This window comes from Lepidochelys kempii, chromosome 5 (genome assembly GCF_965140285.1).
Source record: "Lepidochelys kempii isolate rLepKem1 chromosome 5, rLepKem1.hap1, whole genome shotgun sequence".
In the NCBI taxonomy this organism is placed as follows: domain Eukaryota; kingdom Metazoa; phylum Chordata; order Testudines; family Cheloniidae; genus Lepidochelys; species Lepidochelys kempii.
The window spans coordinates 25194395-25214446 of record NC_136384.1 but is presented as its reverse complement, the minus strand read 5'-3'; the positions used below and the strand labels follow the sequence as shown (position 1 = coordinate 25214446).

Sequence of the window (20052 nt, the reverse complement as noted above, 5' to 3'; positions counted from 1 at the left end):
AAGACCCACAGTAATGTGTCAGAAGCCGCCGCATCAGCTCCCACATCCACCCCCCAGCGCCTCCCACCCACGGGCAGCCCCACCAATCAGTGCCTCCCCCGCCCTCTCTGCACCTCCCGATCAGCTGTTTCATGGCATGCAGGAGACTCTTGGGCGGGGGGAGGAGCAAGGGCATGGCAGGCTCAGGGGAAGGGGCAGGAAGGGGTGGAGTGGGGGCAGAGCCTGTGGCAGAGCCTGGGGTTGAGCAGTGAGCCGAACTGAAAGAAGGCTTAGAGGAGATATGATTGCTATCTATAAATATATCAGAGGGATAAATACCACAGGGGGAGAAGAATGATTTAAGCTCAGTACCAATGTGGACACAAGAACAAATGGATATAAACTGGCCATCAGGAAGTTTAGACTTGAAATTAGATGAAGGTTTCTAAAGAAATCAGAGGAGTGAAGTTCTGGAATAGGCTTCCAAGGGAAGCAGTGGGGGCAAATGACATATCTGGCTTCAAGACAAAGCTTGATACGTTTATGGAGGAGATGATATGATGGGATAGCCTAATTTTAGCAATTAATTGATCTTCGACTACTAGCGGTAGATATGCCCAATGGCCTGTGATGGGATGTTAGATGGGGTGGAATCTGAGTTACTACAGAGAATTCTTTCCTGGGTGTCTGGCTAGTGAGTCTTGCCCCCCTGCTCAGGGTTTAGCTGATTGCCATATTTGGGGTCGGGAAGGAATTTTCCTCCAGGGCAGGTTGGCAGAGGCCCGGGGGGTTTTTGCCTTCCTCTTCAGCGTGGGGCACGGGTCACTTGCTGGAGGATTCTCTGCACCTCAAAGTCTTTAAACCACGATTTGAGGACTTCAGTAGTTCAGACATAGGTTAGAGGTTTGTTTCAGGAGTGGGTGGATGAGATTCTGTGGCCTGCGTTGTGTAGGAGGTCAGGCTAGATGATCATAATGGTCCCTTCTGATCTTAAAGTCTATGATTCTATGATTTGGAAGCAACCAGAGGCTTAACGAGCCAGGAGTTTAAGCCATCACTGCTAAAAGCCTGAACCAAGAACCTTGCAATTATTGTATGTATTTGATTCCTTTAACCAATCTTAACTCTCACCTTTCTTTCTTTCTTTCTTTCTTTCTTTCTTTCTTTTCTTTTTATAAATAAACCTTTAGATATTAAATACTAAAGGATTGGCAACAGCGTGATTATTGGGTCAGATCTAAGTTATATATTGACCTGTGTATGTGGCTGGTCCTTTGGGATCAGAAGAACTCTGCTTGATGAAATTGGTTTTAAATAACCACTCATAATTAAGTCTAGTGTTTTGGTGGTGATACAAGGACTGGAATACCTAAGGAAACTGCTTTTCTGATTTCTTGTTAGCCAGGGAGGTGAATCAGAAATTTACTTTTGTTGTGGTTTGGTATATCTTATGGGAGAATAACCAAACTTTGTCCAGTTTGGGGTGTGTCTGCCCCATTTTACAGCAGTTTGTCCTGAATTTGGTCATTTCATATCCCATGTGCATGAGAGACCTTGGTTACAGACTTTTATTGACTAAATCCGAGATTAGAAGAAATATGATGTCCTTGTTTCACCTAACTGCAATCTGTCTGCAACGAGTTAACATCCTGCAGTGACTGGAAATGGAAACTAAGAGGTGACGATAATGAAAATATGAGTCTTGTGCTACCTGTTATCCAGCACCAGAAAAAAATGTGAAGTGATTCTTAAAATCAAAGGAAACATTACTGCAGATGTACTGGTATAAAAGTGAGTTTCTAAGCTATCCTCAATTTCCAATAATTGTAGAATTTTTCAAAAGGAGTAAGATGTATGTCAGAATATAAATTTATGCTCCTCTAAGATTGAGGGGCAAGATTAATACTCTGCTTGAACCACAGGAAAGCATGTATTCTTTTCTCACAAATTATTAAAAATCATGTTATTTTTGTTCTCTTCTACAGATCTAATGCCTGTAATGCGTGTCTCATATTTTTTTTATTTCTTCTTGGAACCACAGTGAGTAGAAAATGAACAAGGAAATGGGAACAGCTGCATTATTTAACCCCTCCCTCCAGCAACGGCAGCACAAATCATTGGTGTACGAGTTATGCAAATACTGATCACCAGATAATGCTGTTTGTTATTCAAGTGTATGTTGATTGGCCTACATGTTTGTACTAACAATTATAGGAGGTGATACATATTTGGTTTCAAACTTGAATTAAATCAAAGTATGGGTTAGATGTGCCCCTTGGATCTGCTACTTTATCACCAAAAAGACTATAAGAAGCTTGATAAGTCTTTAAACAAATATTTTTAACCTACCAAAACATCTGTGAAGGGTTTGGCACCAGCTTTTGAATCCTATTTTGCACCTCATCCAAACCTCCCAAAGTTCCTTGTTGACCTAGTAAACCCCTATATCAAGCCACCTTATCAGGCCCCTACTCTTTATTATTTTCCTTTTTACAACATCCCATTTGGCTTGCGAGAGTTTGCCCAGGAAGGTGGAAATTAACTGTAACCTCATCAACCAACTGGGCAGGCTTCAGCTGCAGTCAGTTCTATTTAAACAAGTTTTAAAAGTTGATCAAGCAAACAGGCTAAATGAAGTTAGTTACCATTGACGGGAGTTACAATCAAATGTTTTTCAGGCAGCGATTTGCCTTCATGTGCCTAATGAGGCTAGGCATTGGCCTGTGAAGTCTCAGTAGATAGCTCAGAACTGTGCCCCTGGATTTAGGGAGATACAGGGTAATTCCTGGTGGAACAGTGCCAGACTCTCATGAAAATGTACATGTAGCTTCTTCTTTATGGAGTTGGGGCAGAGAGAGGGCAGGCCTGAAAAGATGTAGTGCCTGATCTTAACCAGAGTTGGGTGGGATGCAAAATTCTTTTATAAATTAATTCAGAAGTCTGGCTGTCCGGAGATTCTAGACTGGTGTTGCTAGTAAGTATGGATGTACCTCAAACCCTGGAATCCTGGGTCCAGAAGGCTGGTGACAGTGAGATGCAGTACAGAGAAGACTGTTACAGTTCTCCCAATACCGCCTCTGAAGGGGATCTGTTTCCAAGAAATTTTGGGCCTGAGGTAGTGATCAAGGAAGCAGCCCTCCACATTCATCTCCTTCTGCTGTGGATGGTGCGATTGGCCTCAAAACCTTTAGGTCACAAGGGACAAACCAGATAGTGCTGATTGGTGCAGACACCACAGCAAAAGTGTCGTAAATTAACATGCAGGAGACTAGCACAAGAAACCATGATCCTGATGGGCTGGGCAGAATCCCATCTGATAACCCTCAAAATGATATGCCTGGCTAGCATGCACAACCTTGAAACAGGCTAGGTGAGTGTGAAGGGGTCAACTCACCGCTGGTACTTCCTTGTGGCTGGCCATGGCATGGCAGTTCGCTCTCTATTGAGGATTTCAATAGCTCAGACATAGGTGAGAGGTTTATTGCAGGAGTACATGGGTGAGATTCTGTGGCCTGCATTGTGCAGGAGGTCAGACTAGATGATCATAATGGTCCCTTCTGACCTTAATATCTATGAATCTATTGAAGTCCTCAAATCATGGTTTAAAGACTTCAAGGTGCAGAGAATCCTCCAGCAAGTGACCCATGCCCCATGCTACAGAGAAAGGCGAAAACCCCCCTGGGCCCCTTCCAATCTGCCCTGGAGGAAAATTCCTTCCTGACCCCAAATATGGCAATTAGCAGAACCCTGAGCATGTGGGCAAGACTCACCAGCCAGATACCCAGTGTTAAGATATAGATATTCAGGCCTGTCTGCAAAGGCCTATACTTTAAGAATTTAGGTGTATTCTTATCATTTAGCTAGTTATAGAAGTATAAAAGAAACATCGGCAGACAGTGATTTTGATTCTAAGTGCCTTCTCTTACTGTGACAGTCTGAGGCCCTGTTCTTAGGCTAGGGCCTTTGGCTAAGCAGCAGAGGCAGCCATAAGCTGGGAAGCAAACAGTCACATCTTCACATTTCAAACTAGTCACACTGAAATAAGGCAATCTGAGGCTCTTAGAAAGGTGATCCGATCTATCACCTTCAGAGAAAGAGAAGAGCCTAGAGAATGTAAAAGGAAGTTTAGTTTGATAGTTTTCTGTTCAGTAAGAACTCACTTATCAATAGACACAGCTGGGAAACCCTTATGTCTTTATAGATGTAGTTGTGAAATCCTCACTTCTGTATTGTCATTATAGTTCCTACTTTGCTATTGTTTGTTTGCATGGTCTCTGTCTGGTTCTGTGATTGTTTCTGTCTGCTGTATAATTAATTTTGCTGGGTGTAAACTAATTAAGGTGGTGGAATATAATTGGTTAAATAATCATGTTACAATATGTTAAGATTGGTTAGTTAAATTTCAGTAAAATGATTGGTTAATGTATAGCTAAGCAGAACTTAAGTTTTACTACATAGTCTGCAGTCAATCAGGAAGTGGGGGGGGAATTGGAATCATGTTTTGCTAAGGGGAAGAATGGGAACAGGGACACAGGTAAGGCTCTGAGGTGTCAGAGCTGGGAAGGGGGACACTAAGGAAGGAAACTGGAATCATGCTTGCTGGAAGTTCACCCCAATAAACATCGAATTGTTTGCACCTTTGAACTTCAGGTATTGTTGCTCTCTCTTCATGCAAGAAGGACCAGGGAAGTAAATGGGTGAAAGAATAAGTCCCTAACACCCAGGAAAGAATTCTCTGTAGTAACTCAGATCCCACCCCATCTAACATCCCATTGGGCCTATTTACCATGAATAGTTAAAGATCAATTAATTGCCAAATTCATTAAAGCAGGTCTGGCTCCTTGCACCGGAGCAATTGCTCCCATTTGGCTAATTAAGAAGGCAGAGCAGCACCTGGGGGTATGAAAGGTCAGGGAGTGACCCCATGAGACAGGGACCCAGTGAATCAGTTGCCTGTGTGGGTGTCAGGGGAAGATGAGAGCTGCTAGAGCTCAGGGGACAATGGAAGGTCCTGGAAGGAAGTAGAAGGTGTTTACTGGGGGAAAGGCTGAATTCAAAGAGAACAGCAAGACAGCCAGGGCCGGAGGACTCGAGAGTACTGAAGGCAGGAGGCACAGCAGCAGAAGATGCCTGCTGGCTCTGAGCTGGAGCCAAAGCCCACAGAGGGCTGGGATGACTTACCTGCACTGTCTCTGTCCTATACAGCTGGACATAGAGGACCCAGGAGAGGGCCAGGGGAAGTGAAGGATGCTCCCCTTATAAAGATGGGTTTCAGAGGAACAGCCGTGTTAGTCTGTATTCGCAAAAAGAAAAGGAGGACTTGTGGCACCTTAGAGACTAACCAATTTATTTGAGCATGAGCTTTCGTGAGCTACAGCTCACTTCATCAGATGTTTACCGTGGAAACTGCAGCAGACTTTATATACACACAGAAATCATGAAACAATACCTCCTCCCACCCCACTGTCCTGCTGGTAATAGCTTATCTAAAGTGATCAACAGGTGGGCCATTTCCAGCACAAATCCAGGTTTTCTCACCCTCCACCCCCCCACACAAATTCACTCTCCTGCTGGTGCTAGCCCATCCAAAGTGACAACTCTTTACATAATCAAGTCGGGCTATTTCCTGCATAGATCAAGGTTTTCTCACATCCCCCCCACCCCCATACACACACAAACTCACTCTCCTGCTGGTAATAGCTCATCTAAACTGACCATTCTCCAGGTTTAAATCCAAGTTAAACCAGAACATCTGGGGGGGGGGGGTAGGAAAAAACAAGAGGAAACAGGCTACCTTGCATAATGACTTAGCCACTCCCAGTCTCTATTTAAGCCTAAATTAATAGTATCCAATTTGCAAATGAATTCCAATTCAGCAGTTTCTCGCTGGAGTCTGGATTTGAAGTTTTTTTGTTTTAAGATAGCGACCTTCATGTCTGTGATTGCGTGACCAGAGAGATTGAAGTGTTCTCCGACTGGTTTATGAATGTTATAATTCTTGACATCTGATTTGTGTCCATTTATTCTTTTACGTAGAGACTGTCCAGTTTGACCAATGTACATGGCAGAGGGGCATTGCTGGCACATGATGGCATAGATCACATTGGTGGATGTGCAGGTGACCACCAATGTGATCTATGCCATCATGTGCCAGCAATGCCCCTCTGCCATGTACATTGGTCAAACTGGACAGTCTCTACGTAAAAGAATAAATGGACACAAATCAGATGTCAAGAATTATAACATTCATAAACCAGTCGGAGAACACTTCAATCTCTCTGGTCACGCAATCACAGACATGAAGGTCGCTATCTTAAAACAAAAAAACTTCAAATCCAGACTCCAGCGAGAAACTGCTGAATTGGAATTCATTTGCAAATTGGATACTATTAATTTAGGCTTAAATAGAGACTGGGAGTGGCTAAGTCATTATGCAAGGTAGCCTGTTTCCTCTTGTTTTTTCCTACCCCCCCCCCCCAGATGTTCTGGTTTAACTTGGATTTAAACCTGGAGAATGGTCAGTTTAGATGAGCTATTACCAGCAGGAGAGTGAGTTTGTGTGTGTATGGGGGTGGGGGGGATGTGAGAAAACCTTGATCTATGCAGGAAATAGCCCGACTTGATTATGTAAAGAGTTGTCACTTTGGATGGGCTAGCACCAGCAGGAGAGTGAATTTGTGTGGGGGGGTGGAGGGTGAGAAAACCTGGATTTGTGCTGGAAATGGCCCACCTGTTGATCACTTTAGATAAGCTATTACCAGCAGGACAGTGGGGTGGGAGGAGGTATTGTTTCATGATTTCTGTGTGTATATAAAGTCTGCTGCAGTTTCCACGGTAAACATCTGATGAAGTGAGCTGTAGCTCACGAAAGCTCATGCTCAAATAAATTGGTTAGTCTCTAAGGTGCCACAAGTACTCCTTTTCTTTTTGCGAATACAGACTAACACGGCTGTTCCTCTGAAATATATGAATGTTTGCCCCTTGTCCATCTGCGTGACAAGGGTTGCTTCTGTTCCAAATCCCAACCTGAAGACAATTAGGAAGGGTCAAGGATGTTTGCAGTGGATATGTTTAGTTGAAGCTAGCTGTAGCTCTTTATCTTGATCAGCTTGTTCAGAAGAGATTAAGATAACACTGGGTGGTATTAGGTGAGTAGGCAATTTCAGGCAATGGCTTGCTGACTATTGCATGTTTTATGTTGGGCCTGAAAGCAAACAGCACTATCCACAGTCAATTGTCCTGATTGATGGGAGCCATCAAGATTCCAAACCACCATTAATAGCCCACACTTTGCATAATTACAATAGGCCCTCAGTTATATTTCATATTTCTAGTTTCAGATACAAGGATACATACATACAAATAGGATGACCACACTCGGATTATAAAAGCTTTGTAAGGATACCTTTCAAGAGACTTTTTGCATGCAGCATATTTGTTACATTATATTCACACTCATTTGCATTTTCATAATATCAGAGTGCAATGTCACACACACACTTACATAATGCTAGCAAGTGGAAGAACTGAAATGAGAAAATGGCCTCCTCATGGCTCCCAGCCCAACACATATGCCTCTGGACTAAAGGCATGGTGACTACTGCTCTTGTCCCATCTGGAGCTCAAGCCAGGAGTATACTCATTGCAAATGGCAGGTAAGTGGGGCTGAGAGCATGCTCAGTGCAGGTAGAATGCTTAGAGATATAAGCTTCTAAAAAGCTCTACTGAACATATGCAAATGGTGAGTATCAGAGACATAACTTGTTGAGATCAGGCTAAATTATATTATGCATAGCAAAAGGAACTTCTCTAAACTTAGGATTATCTCTCCACCGAATGTCAAGTTCTGCTACAAACCCAGGCAGCACAAGAACTCTCTAAAGAAATATACAGGGGAAAAGCAATATCCTTAACAAAACCATTTTCCCCCCAACCTCATGCTTGGAAATGGCTGAACCATTTTTGCTGAAACTTAGGACATGTCTACACTACAAAATTATGTTGACCAAATTTGTCTGTATACAGCCACTACAGTTATTAAATCACCTGTGTGCACACACGTGGCTCATTGTGTCAGTGGTACTTGTCCTCACCAGGAGTGCTTGTATTGACTATTGTCAGTATGGGGCAGCATGGGATGGCTCCTAAAGGCCAGTAATAGTGGACATATGCAATGTAGTGTCTACACTGACAACCTAATTACATTGACCAGGACTCTATGCTGCTTGGGGAGGTGGTGTTACTAAATTGATGTAGAGAGGCACTTATGACAACAGGAGCCAAATTTCAGTGAAGACCCTTCCACAGCTAGGTTGATGCAAGGCAGCTTATGTCAACCTAACCATGTAGCGTAGAGCAGGCCTTAAACCCAAATAATCTAATTTACGGGTAAAGCATGGGAAATTTCAGTTCAAACAATTAGTTTGGCAAAACAAGCTCCTGAAAACAGGAGCTTAAGCGAATGGGTTAGGCAACTTTAACTATAGGTGTACGTGTAGCACCTTAGAGACTAACAAATTTGGTGCCACAAGTACTCTTTTTGCAGATAGAGCCTAACATGGCTGCTACTCTGAAACTTACCTATAGGTGTTGCTTCTAGGAACACCTCTAATTAGCTGTCTCAGATCACTTCTTTACTTTCAGTGTCTCACCTTCTTAGTCACTTTCTTTGTAAAATGAGAATCTGAACCAAATTTCAGCAACTAATTAATGCACGTGGGATGATCTCCAGTGTGTACTTGGTTTGTATGTTGGGGTTTCAAGAAATTTGGGGACAATTGAATAGTGGAAAGCTTCTGTACCCCACTTCCCAATGCACATTTGCTGCTGCCTGAACAGTAACATTGTGATATCAGAGATAATCAGCTGCTACTGCCTCCAGTTTGTTCATATACGTTGGTAAATCACTATTGCCCAGGCTATAATTGCAATGGCTACCTTGGATAACTGATTTACCGCAGACTAGCATACCACTTTTACAAAGAAAGGTCCTGGGAAGAGCAGTAACAAAATCAGAATAGGTTTTGATAAAGTTCTGTGCACCTTTGGGTTTCTCTTTTCAATTTGTTACTTTCCTAAGTTATTTTGTAACTTTCAAGGGTTACATGAAAATAAGATACAATATATCTGAAAAGGAGCTGTAATTTTGTTTATAGGCTTGTTACAAATTGGTGGGGATGTGCCTTTAAAATTACCTGCCTTTATTTACCTTAAAACAAAAAACAGGTCTCTACTCTTGTTACACAGTACATCATTTAAAGTACAATTTAATTTGCATTTAAAAACATTGTTTTGAATTCAGTTTAATCAATATACTGATCAACATGGCACCGAGTGGTGAGACTGTCTCAAAGATAATAGCAATAAAATGTGCTGGAGATAAATGTGTAAGTGCTTTATTTAAATAGAAAAATATTTAACCTGTGCTATTTAAAAACTAAGGAAATTCATTAACAAACTTCATGTTAATTAAGGTTGCTCTCCTTAGTAAACTAAACCATAAAAAATTAGGAAATAAAGTTAGTGATTCCCAAGTTCAGTATGAATGTTGCGGTCATAAATATAAAGGGAAGGGTAAACACCTTTAAATCCCTCCTGGCCAGAGGAAAAACCCTTTCACCTGTAAAGGGTTAAGAACCTAAGATTACCTTGCTGGCACCTGACCAAAATGGAGACAGATTCTTTACTCCCCCCCAGCAGATTTGAAAGTATCAGGGATCATCAAGCAGCAAACCCTGGATAGCACCTACTGCTCTCAAAGGCATCCAAGGAGGTAGTGGACACTGCCTAGAGGCATAACTGAGCAAGGGACTGGAAATAAACCCTACAGTGACAGAGTGCTCCTCATCCAGCTTCCTCCTCTTGGTGTGATGGATGGCTGTCTTAGTGAGAACCAGAAGAAGGCTGATGAGGTCTTGCAACTTTGAGGGGCCACAGATGGAGTGTGTAGATCAGGAGGTGCGGAGAGAGGTGCAGCTAGAATCTCAGTAGGAGATTCTGTGATGAGAGGCAGCTCCTGGTGCACATCTCCCTACAGTGCATCAGATTGGAGCCCCTCGAGAAAGGACAGGTGTTGGGGGAATTCATGAACCATGCTAGGCACACACCATGCCAACTAATATTCCTAGTGGGCCCTGGGACCAGAGTGGAGTACAAACTGTCCCATCAGGGATCCTCACATCACAGCAAGGCCCACCACTGGATGGGACACAAGGACGAGGAAGTGGATAGTCTGTATACACTTGTGCTTCATATGTTCTCTGGGCACTGTTTGGAGGCAGACTGACCTGGAAGGTGCAAAGTGAAGGAGGCGGGAGATGTAGGAAGAGAAAGGATAATCTCCTGGTTAATACAGTTGAATGCTGCCTTGGAGAACTGGATTCTATCCCTGCCTCTGCCATAGAGTTCATAGGTGATGCTGGGCTAATCTCTTAAAGCAAACTTCACTTCTGCCTATAATTATATACTATACACAACACATGTGCACAGGGGCAGAATTAAAGTTGATTGGCCAATGTTCATTCTGGTATTTTCAGGACTTTGCAACTTTTTAATCCTTAACTTTGCATTTCCTAATGTTCCATGGTTTAGTTTATAATGAGAGCAACTTTAACTAATGTTAAATGAAGTTTTTGTTCATGAATTTTCTTTGGTTTGCTACAGAAAAGCATAGAGAAGTGTTCAGAAAAGAAACCTGCATATTTATCAAAGCAAGTTTTTTTAAAATATCTAAAATTTGTTATTAGAGTTCCAGTCTTCTTTGGGTGGTGGTCGTTATTAGCTGGCTCTGTACACTCACCATATACATAGGATATCCAACTGGAGAGCTTTGAAGCAGTGTAAAAGTAAAATAGTCTTCTGTATCATGAGGTTGTTAAATGCAGGATTTTTCAGAAATATAAATTAACACTTTTCATCCTTAATTACTGTCAAAAGCTTTGTTGTTCTTGGATTGGATTTCTGTATCTCTTCATACTGGTTTGTCGTGGGGATGGAAACATTTCAGAAGCTAGAGAAATTCAGTTTGGCCAGTATCCCAAATCTTGATTCTTGTCTGAAATTACTCCCATTTCTTTTGTGGAATTGAATTTTCTAGCACTCCTTGGTTTTAGACAGACTAGATGAATGTATTTCTTATAATTTACAAGATGCCACTGTGATGGGGTTGGGACTCACCACCGCAGCGCCTCCTGTTCATCCTTGGGAATTAGCTCCATTCATGCGGAGTACCCTCTGCCGGTGGTGTCCTGTCCATCTCTCGCCCTAGATTAGCGTCTCAATGTGCGTTGCTCCCAGCTTGCGATGTCCTTTTCAGGATACTGCCCTCTGGCAGTGCTCACTGGTCTGGTCTCATCCCCTTCTGGGGCTTTGGTGTTATCAGCAGTCCTCCTCTTTGCCCCAGCCACAATGGCTAACCACACCCCAAAGTCTAACCCCTTTTGGCAGGGGTCTGGTGCAGTCCATGATGGCCACTCCAAACGGCCAGATGGAAGTGCAAGGGGGAAAGTGGAGGGACCCAGGCCCACTCTCTACTCTGGGTCCCCAACCAGGGACCCTTTGGTGGCAGCCTTCCTGCCTGCCCTCCTGCTCTCCCTTTGTCCATCTCTCCCCCCCTGGGCCATTTCCCCTTCAGCTCCTCGGGGCCCCAGGTTTCACCACCCCTTTCTGGGGCTGGTCTCAGACTCAGACACTCCCCCTTTCTGCCTTAGGGGGCAGCGCCCCCCTAAGTGGCTCTCTTTGTGGCAGTGGAAACACCGCTTGTGTCTTCCCTTGGCCACAGCCCTACCACAGCCTGTTTGGGCTCTAGCCCTTCCCTCTGGGCTGGCCCAGGCCTTGGGAGCCCTGCAGGGGCACTCCCTCCTGAGGTGCCCCATCTCTCCACAGACCCAACAAGCTTAGGGCCCCCCCTGTTACCCTCACAGGGGGCACCTTGTCTGGGTGGGGCCACCCTGCCCCCTCCCAGTGGGGACACTCCCTCCTGAAGTGTCCCAGTTGCTCACAGGTGAAACAGTTCTTGAGCCCAGGCCCTGGCCTCCCACCCTTGGTGCCTGGTCTCTTATAGGGCCTGGGTGCCCACCCCAGCAGCAACCAGAGCAAGCCTCTCTGCTGCTCGGCAAGTTGGGCCACCCAGGCCCTCCAATAAAAGTCCAACTTCTCCATCATTTTCTCCTTTCTCTGATCTGGGCAACTGTCTCACAGTGCATGCCCTGCCCCTTGTATCAGGGGCAGACCACTAGTGCCTGCCTTTTCCACCACTTGTGACAGGGTTGGGACTCACCACTGCAGCACCTCCTGCTCCGGTCTCACCCCCTTCCAGGGGTTTGGTGTTATCAGAAGTCCTTCTTGTCGCCCCAGCCACAATGGCCAACCACACCCCAGAGTCTAACCCCTTTTGGCAGGGGTCTGGTGCAGTCCATGATGGCCACTCCAAATGGCCAGGTGGAAGTGCAAGTGGGAGACCCAGGCCTGCCCTCTACTCTGGGTCTCGACCCAGGGACCCTTTGGCGGCAGCCTTCCTGCCTGCCTGCCCTCCTTCTCTCCCTTTGTCCATCTCTCTCCCTGGGCCATTTCCCTTTTGGCCCCCTTGCACCAGCTAGGTCCTTTTTCTCAGGGCCCACAGCCCAACAGGTACCAGGTGGGAGTTCACTCCTGCTCCCACTGCACTGTCCCTGGTGCTAGTCTCCTCATGCAGGAGATAGATCTTCACCCTCTGAAAGACTGCCTGCTCCCTTCCTGGGCAGCCTTTATATAAGGCCTACCCTGGCCCTGATTGGCTGGCTGTAATACTGGCCCTGATTGGCTCTCTAACAGGCCCTCCCTGATTGGCAGCTACCTTGTGCATCCGCTCTGGCCTGTTGCAGTCCAATCTGGCATGGGGGTGGGGCACTGCCGCAGCAGAGCTACTGATATACATGGTACATTACAGACAAGAAGACAAGCTCCATATTCCAAGGTATTTACAATCTCATTCACAGAGATAACATCTAAAGAAATGGCAACCGACCTGGGGAAGTGGGGAAAAGGAAGCCATTATAATTTGCCATTTGGCTTCATGGGCCTTCAGATATTCATTGCTTCAGTAATACTTGTTTCACTTACTGCTTCATTTTTTTTCATTAGAGCATAACTTAGAAGTATATGATCATTTCAAATCTGAGAGTGAATTATAAAATTATTAGCCAAGGGTGTTCTTTGCAATACATTTTGCAAAAGAGTTCTGCTAGTATAAGCCAATGAGACACCATAGAACTGGTTTTATAGTCTGCTAATTAATTCCAAGGAACATATCTGGGCTGCTGAATCTTGTTTTCAGCCATTCTTCCTGCAAAGCACCTGTGGTGGGTGGAGGCTTCTTTTTAAATTTCTTTCTGTGTCATCTTCTTCCAGTTGGCTAAAGCTCAAATAAGTAGGCAGGCCCTTTTTACTTTTGAACATTAAAGCAGCTGAAAGGCGCATAGACATAAAATAATTTTAGGGCCCCCTTGTTGACAAGCATTCCTGTAACATTCATTAGATGCAGACTCGTGGTCCCCTTTTCGCCTACTGTCATGCTCTCTTCTTAGGATGGCATTATGCACCTTATAAATGGCTCACATGCGTGCCATTAACTTAAGTGTACTGTGGGTGCCAAGCAACAAGTGGGCTTGAGAAGCAATCTGAATAATGTTGTGTGCCATCTTACCTCTAGAAAATTTCTCCTCTGAATTAACAGTATATTCTGCCTCATTTTTGATGTCACATTTTGACACACATTTCAAAAAACTCGGGGTGAAATTCTGCCTCATTGAAGTCAGTGGAGTCTGGATTTCACCCTCATTGTCTAAGTAGTTCATAATTCTCATGTTCCCTGGGAATACTGGCTTTAGGAGAATTATGAAGTCCACATGGGCTATCAAAATCTAACAGAAAAGTATGAATTGCAAGCTGAAGAGATCAAGCTTTTGATAAGTTAAAACTTTGTAATTGGGAATCATTCCTCATTAACTATCATCCCTGACAACACAACATGGTATTCCTAATTCAGCACATATCCTCTATTAGACACAACACTACATACCCTAAAACATCAGCTAATACAGATAAAGCTTTCTGGATCAGCTGTCATGCATTCTCTGGCTATTTCTGTGGGCACACACTTCATATTCACTCTCCAAAATATACTGATCACATTTCACATGTACTGTAGCTCTAGTTGTTGTTTACAATAAGTCATTCCCCCCTCTAGGGGCACCAAAACAGAATTGTGTGGAAATATTCACACTCAAAGCCTCAGCAGCAGTTTTGGGGTGTTTTGCTGATTTCACTAGAAATAAGGTTGCTTCATAGCAGAAGGCACTACATGAGGCCTAAGGCTTATGGACCAATGGAAGATTTCTTCCCCCCTCCCCCCACACATACTTCTGTGAGCCATGCATCACTAGATCCTAATATTTTGGATGGCTATTAGTGTCCCTTGGTTTTATAATCAGCCAGCAGTCTGCTCTGGGTTTCCTGGAATGGAGCTAGATAGTGGAGTGCGCTACACTGTTATAATGTAGCCTCAATAAACAGAGAAAATGAATATACAGTTATTTGCTCATCTTAAATCCCAACTAGGGATGTTATTACAAGTTATATGTATATCTAGCATTTTGAGTAATCCTTGTTACTGCCAAGAAAACACCTTAATCTGGATTACTACATGAGCAGTGGGGAAGAACGTCCAAGTGAAAAATGAAGGGAACCTGTAGGATTCAGTTGGCAAGAAGTTACACTCCTGTTATGAAAATAAAATGCAGAGAAATTTAACATGTCAGGTAATCAGTGACGGTGTTTTGAGCATTTACGAGACAATCTACATGGAGTGAGGAGTAATAAAATAGTAGAAAAGAGCTACTTGAACAATTTCCCAAATGAACTAGTGACTCCAGTACAGAAGGGATACACAAGGCCCTCTCTGTCACTTTAGCACCACATAAGCTTGTAGGGCCAAATCCTGGTCATGCTGAAGTCATGTGGCAAACCTCCCATTGATTTAATTGAGACCAAGACTTGGCGATTAATGTGGGTCTTGAGGTAAAGCTTAAGTAATGTATTAGGTCTTGTCTTTCTACACTATGGTGAATTTCAACCTTGAAGTAGTATATTAACTACAGTAGCTATTAATCAGTGCCTGAAGACATTTCTGTTTCTGCAAAAATACGCTTCTTGGCTATGGCTACAGCCCTTAGCATAAATTATATGGTACATCATTGATCATATTTCTCCTTCCCAGAATATTGTTGCATTTCTGAGTATAGCTCCTAATAAGGTCTGTATTTTTAAATCTCTAGTTGAAGATTAAAGCACTTTATATCTTCAAAGAGAATTACAAAAAATAACCAAACTATGAACTCCCCAAAGCAGGAATCATGCCTTCCATGTTTAGTACCTGGCACATTGTGTAAACTACTGTAAATAAATATATAATAGCTAAGTGCTTAAATCTGGGCAGAGGGGGAACATATTGGAGGTTCTCACTGATTTTCATTTTTAATCTACAAGATTAGAAAATAGCATTACGTAAATGATTTTTATGGTGGGCCATCCCAAAATCTTGACATCACATGTGGCTGTGGATGCCGTAGCAACTGCAGCTGTGTTGTCAAGGCAACAGCCTTGTGCTCAGCAGGCAAAACCAATGAGGATTAAGCATTGCTATATTCTAGCTAAGCCTCTGTGACCTTATCAGAAAGCAACAAGATCTGTCTGTTCTTTACCGTGCAGGTGTCCGTTTAGTAGGGAGGGAGATATGCACAGATATACTCTCACAAAGTACCTGATTTAAATGTCAGACCTGGACTATTCAAACAAGTGAATGCATTTTCTAGTTAGATGGATTAAAGGGCTCAATTTTTGTAAGTAACTTTTGTTTTTTAAATGCTACTGTATTACCATTATGGAAGAAACCAGAGAGAAGAGAAATGTACAGGACCCTGTACAATGGAATTTGTTTAGAACTTTGGTATGTAAGTGAAATATTTTTCTGGGATAATTTTGTATTTAAGACAAAACTCAGACAAGTAAGTGTCTCATTGCACAAAATAATATTAATTTGTTAGTTTGCATAGCAAGAAACAATGCTGATAGGCAGAACATGAAATGCAGTAGAGTTGATTATCACTGCTTTTTAGCATGGTACCCTTTTAATTCTTAAGAGTTAATTGGAACAGACAAAATAGTGAAGTAAGTTTGTGTAGCAACATAGGTATATCTTAGTTCATTTCAGTATTTACAGATCTATATTTCTAGTAAGAAGAATTAAAATACAAGTGGAATCAATGGGGAGAGGACAGAAATGCTGAATGTTTTTTCTGCAAGGTGGGTGAGGTAGAAGGAGGGGAAAGTTTGGATAAAGTGCCGCCAACACTTTAGTATTGTCTCAATTTCTCTTCACAGTGTTTTATTTTTGTTTCTAAGGCACAATAAAAAGCTCCTTTTTGGTTGAAGTTTCAGAATGCTGAACAACTGAATTTTACTTTGTTGGAGTCTCTGTAGTTGATTATGGTTTCTTGTTGTGCTTTACTGTAAGTCACAACACTAAAGATTATTTAGGTTCTTTACATATTACTCCCTAGGTGATATGTGTTAACGTAGACTCATTCATACTAGCAGTTTTACCCATCTTATTTCAATCTCTCATGTATTCTAAAATGCCTCTTCCCTCAGCAGGCATCAGTAACAAGTTATCTGTAGGTTTGCCAAGTGTACTTTTATTGGTTATGTGATACGCTAACAATCCTATCCTTTTGATATTATCATGTGTCTGATGTAGATGGTGGGAAAACGAACATGCGACCCAGCCTCATAACTGATTGTGGCAATAACATCATGTGATTTCCCTTCTAGGTATTTTTTCCCCCTTCATTGAGTTTAATTTAAATTTGCACTAGCCAAACTTATCTTGGATAATTCTTTCTTTTTTAAATCTTATTTATGGATTTTTGGCAAGTTTTGATGCTTCTGTTCTTGCATTTCATATGTTGTCTTTTGCAGTGACTACAATGCTTTTCTTTTGCTACCCTTTTCACATTTGACTGTCTTGTAAAAATAGCTTATTTAGTTACATCAAGATTCTGATTATCATATATACCAGGCATGACCAAACTTACTGATCCTCCGAGCTGCTTACAACTATCTTAAGAAGTTTGAGAGCTGGGGTGCACCTGCTGGAGCTCGGGGCTTCAGCTCTGCTCCTGCTGAAGCCCCAAGCCCTGGCAGGTGCACCCCATGTGGCTGAATCACCAAGACTCCCCCTCCCCCACTGGAAAGAAGCCCTTACCCCATCACCCCGCTGAAAGGCAGAGGTCCTGAGCTTTCTCCCCACCCCCATCTGGTAGGTGGAGAATGCAGGGACGAGGCTCCATGAGCCCCATTTTAAAGGTAAAAGAGCTGCATGTGGCTCATGACCCACGATTTGATCACCCCTGAAATATACTGTACTGGACCAAAATGAGAAGTCTTTACTATGCAGTGCTATTTTTGACAATTGCTTGAAATTTAAAATTGAAATTCTGGTTTTACAAATTGATTTCTAAGGCAGTTGCCATCATCATAGATAACATTTCAAACCCTTGGGGAAAGAAACCAAAGGTGAAAGTGGTTGGGAGATTTTAGGCCACTTAAGTGACTAAGGAACAGTGTCCCCAAAAAGACATCATTGTCCCTAATCTCTTTAAAGTGTAGGGATGTTAAGCTTCAAGAGGTGAGAACCTATGTAATGCTGAACATCATCTAAGTATCACAGCTGTTGAACTCCATAAATCTGTGGATTAAGTCCTTGAGAAAAGTCCAGTATGATCTGAGTATACTTAGAAGCACAGATGCTCTGAGATTCCAAATGAATGGGTCAAGAAATGTGATGTCCTTTCCTTATTTCCTTTAGCCAGTTTTATTTTCAATTTTTAATTTTCTCTTATTTTCAAATCACTCTCATATCAGCCATGTGATGTATACAGAATTAAAAGAGAGGAAAGTAACGTAATTAATGCTAATCTACATGGATTTATGGAAAAACAATCCTGACAAAATAACTTTCTTTTTTTATGAGATTACAAGTTTGATTTGTAAAAGTAATAGTGCTGATGTAACATACGTAGACTTCTGTAAGGTTGTTATGGTACTGCATCACATTTTGATTTAAAAAAAACCTAGAACAATATGAAATTAATATGACACATTAAATGGATTAAAAGATGGCTCACTGATAGGTCTCAAAATGTAATTGTAAACAGGGACTCATTATGGAGTGGGTATGTTTCCAGTGAGATTCCACAAGGATCAGTTCTTGGTCCTATTCTATTCAACATTTTTATTGATGACCTGGAAGAATATATAAAATCATCACTGATAGTTTGCAGATGACACACAAATTGGGGGAGCAGCAAATAGTGAAAAGGACATGGCACTGATACCAAATGATTCATAGAATCATAGAATCATAGAATATCAGGGTTGGAAGGGACCCCAGAAGGTCATCTAGTCCAACCCCCTGCTCAAAGCAGGACCAATTCCCAGTTAAATCATCCCAGCCAGGGCTTTGTCAAGCCTGACCTTAAAAACCTCTAAGGAAGGAGATTCTACCACCTCCCTAGGTAACGCATTCCAATGTTTCACCACCCTCTTAGTGAAAAAGTTTTTCCTAATATCCAATCTAAACCTCCCCCACTGCAACTTGAGACCATTACTCCTCGTTCTGTCATCTGCTACCATTGAGAACAGTCTAGAGCCATCCTCTTTGGAACCCCCTTTCAGGTAGTTGAAAGCAGCTATCAAATCCCCCCTCATTCTTCTCTTCTGCAGGCTAAACAATCCCAGCTCCCTCAGCCTCTCCTCATAACTCATGTGTTCCAGTCCTCTAATCATTTTTGTTGCCCTTCGCTGGACTCTCTCCAATTTATCCACATCCTTCTTGAAGTGTGGGGCCCAAAACTGGACACAGTACTCCAGATGAGGCCTCACCAATGTCGAATAGAGGGGAACGATCACGTCCCTCGATCTGCTCGCTATGCCCCTACTTATACATCCCAAAATGCCATTGGCCTTCTTGGCAACAAGGGCACACTGCTGACTCATATCCAGCTTCTCGTCCACTGTCACCCCTAGGTCCTTTTCCGCAGAACTGCTGCCTAGCCATTCGGTCCCTAGTCTGTAGCTGTGCATTGGGTTCTTCCGTCCTAAGTGCAGGACCCTGCAGTTATCCTTATTGAACCTCATCAGATTCCTTTTGGCCCAATCTTCCAATTGGTCTAGGTCCTTCTGTATCCTATCCCTCCCCTCCAGCGTATCTACCACTCCTCCCAGTTTAGTATCATCCGCAAATTTGCTGAGAGTGCAATCCACACCATCCTCCAGATCATTTATGAAGATATTGAATAAAACCGGCCCCAGGACCGACCCTTGGGGCACTCCACTTGATTCAGAAAGCTCTGTATGCAGGGCACAAGCTAACTATGCATTTTCATATATTTTTAATATGTATATATCTAGGAACAAACCATGCTTACAGGACAGTGACTCAAAGAAATTTGGGGTTCATGGTGGATACTCTGTTGGACATAACCTCCCATGTGATGCTGTAGCCAAAAGCCTAATGTGATCCTGGGATGCATGGACAGGTGAATTTTGAGTAGGAATTTTACCTCTCTATTTAGTACTGGTGCAAATACTGCTGGAATAGTCTGTCCAGTTGTGGCATGCTCAGAAAGGTGTTGATAAATTGGAGGGTGTTTAGAGAAGAGCCGCAAGAATGACTGAAGGATTAGAAAACATGCCTTTATAGTGAAAGACTCAAGGAGCTCACTCTATTTAGCTTAACACAGAGAAAGTTAAGGGGTGACTTGATTTACAGTTTACAAGTACCTACATGAGAAACAAATGGGCTCTTCAATCTAGCAGGGAAAAGTATATGATCCAGTGGCTGAAAGATGAAGCTAAACATATTCAGACTGAGAAGAATTTGTACATTTTTAACAGTGAGAGTAATTAACCATTGGAACACCTTATAAAGGGTCGTGATGGATTCTCCATCATTGCAATTTGTAAATGAAGCTTGTA

The 20052-nt window shown here is 42.7% G+C and overlaps 1 protein-coding gene across 13 annotated transcripts in view; it reads left to right on the top strand.

Annotated features, from left to right (window-relative positions):
• PRLR (prolactin receptor) overlaps positions 1–20052 on the top strand; it is a 308636-nt gene that overhangs the window by 64796 nt on the left and 223788 nt on the right. Inside the window, exon 1 of one of the 13 annotated variants that reach the window (XM_073343728.2) lies at positions 15695–15854. The exons of 8 other annotated variants lie outside the window; for them this stretch is intronic. The gene's annotated coding sequence lies outside the window, so the exon portion shown is untranslated. Of the gene's footprint in view, positions 1–15694; positions 16020–16268; positions 16318–20052 lie in introns of those variants that run through there. 4 more of the 13 variants (XM_073343727.2, XM_073343726.2, XM_073343724.2 and 1 more) reach the window with 4 other exon arrangements.